The 1883-nt window shown below is 40.5% G+C and overlaps 1 non-coding gene across 1 annotated transcript; it reads left to right on the forward strand.

Moving 5' to 3' along the window:
* Nucleotides 1–627: 627 nt before the first annotated feature.
* On the forward strand, nucleotides 628–699 carry TRNAC-ACA (transfer RNA cysteine (anticodon ACA)). Its single transcript has one exon. It is a non-coding gene; the product is annotated as a tRNA-Cys (tRNA).
* Nucleotides 700–1883: the final 1184 nt, after the last annotated feature.

The following is a 1883-nucleotide window of genomic DNA, read 5'->3' on the forward strand; positions in this document are numbered from 1 at the left end:
TTCTTTCCTCGATATTCTCTTGTTCAGCATTGACAGTTAAGGGTTTACATATCAAGATGTGTAAGAGGTAACAATTCATTCTCAAATGCTTGTTAAGGCTCTTTTATTCCTAGCTGCATGGGGAAAAAAGGATTCTACATAATGTAAAGCAAAAGACAGAGTTAAAAGGTCAAGGTTCTGAACAAAATTGGCCAGGGACTGGCTGTTTGACCTCAGGTTGGTTACTTCAGCTTACAGTTAGTTATATTCCACATCTATCAAATACCCTCAGTCCTTATTTGTAAAATACAGAAAAGTCCTTGAGAAAATTCACTATGTGTTATAATGCAGAGTACGCTTACCATTGAGAAGAGTGTGTTAAAGGGTTCATAGTTCTCTTTTTGTGAACATAAAATCAACCTATGTTCCTGGAAATGCATAGACTGTCAGGAATGCAGAAAAAGAAGGCGTTTAATATAGCAAGGGGTTTTACTAACCAAACTTTGGGTTCTACAGTCAGATACTCAGGAAGAGGGGCTGACAATCTTTTGTCTAATGAATCTGTGAAATTCTTCTTTCTATAGCCAAGGAAATTGCTCTATCAGAAGGAGAAAAAAAGGAGACTAGGTTATGTATATATATAGAACTTCCCTTGTGGCTCAGATGGTAAGGCTTCTGCCTACAATGCAGAAGACCCAGGTTCGATCCCTGGGTTGGGAAGGTCCTCTGGAGAAGGAAATGGCACCCCACTCAAGTACTCTTGCCTGGAAAATCCCATGGATGGAGGAGCATGGTAGGCTACAGTCCATGGGGTTGGGCATACTCTTATTTAATAAAACCTATGGAACTCCAGAAAGAATGAATGGATGGAGCCAAAGCAAAAACAATACACAGCTGTGGATGGGACTGGTGATAGAAGCAAGATCCGATGCTGTAAAGAGCAATATTGCATAGGAACCTGGAATGTCAGGTCCATGAATCAAGGCAAATTGGAAGTGGTCAAACAAGAGATGGCAAGGGTGAACGTTGACATTCTAGGAATCAGCGAACAAAAATGGACTGGAATGGGTGAATTTAACTCAGATGACCATTATATCTACTACTGCGGGCAGGAATCCCTCAGAAGAAATGGAGTAGCCATCATGGTCAACAAAAGAGTCCAAAATGCAGTACTTGGATGCAATCTCAAAAATGACAGAATGATCTCTGTTTGTCTCCAAAGCAAACCATTCAATATGACAGTTATCGAAGTCTATGCCCCAACCACTAATGCTGAAGAACTGAAGTTGAATGGTTTTATGAAGACCTACAAGATCTTTTAGAACTAACACCCAAAAAAGATGTTCTTTTCATTCTAGGGAACTGGAATGCAAAAGGAGGAAGTCAAGAAAACACCTGGAGTAACAGGCAAATTTGGCCTTGGAATGCAGAATGAAGCAGGGCAAAGACTAATAGAGTTTTGCCAAGAAAATGCACTGGTCATAGCAAACACCCTCTTTCAACAACACAAGAGAAGACTCTATATGTGGACATCACCAGATGGTCAACACTGAAATCATTCTTTGCAGCCAAAGATTGGAGAAGCTCTATACAGTCAACAAAAACAAGACCGGGAGTTGACTGTGGCTCAGATCATGAACTCCTTATTACCAAATTCAGACTCAAATTGAAGAAAGTAGGGAAAACCGCTAGACCATTCAGGTATGACCTAAAACAAATCCCTTATGATTATACAGTGGAAGTGAGAAATAGATTTAAGGGACTGGATCTGATAGATAGAGTGCCTGATGAATTGAGGTTCGTGACATTGTACAGGAGACAGGGATCAAGACTATCCCCGTGGAAAAGAAATGCAAAAAAGCAAAATGGCTGTCTGGGGAGGCCTTACAAATAGCTGTGACAAG

Source organism: Budorcas taxicolor, chromosome 7, assembly GCF_023091745.1.
Source record: "Budorcas taxicolor isolate Tak-1 chromosome 7, Takin1.1, whole genome shotgun sequence".
Taxonomy (NCBI): domain Eukaryota; kingdom Metazoa; phylum Chordata; class Mammalia; order Artiodactyla; family Bovidae; genus Budorcas; species Budorcas taxicolor.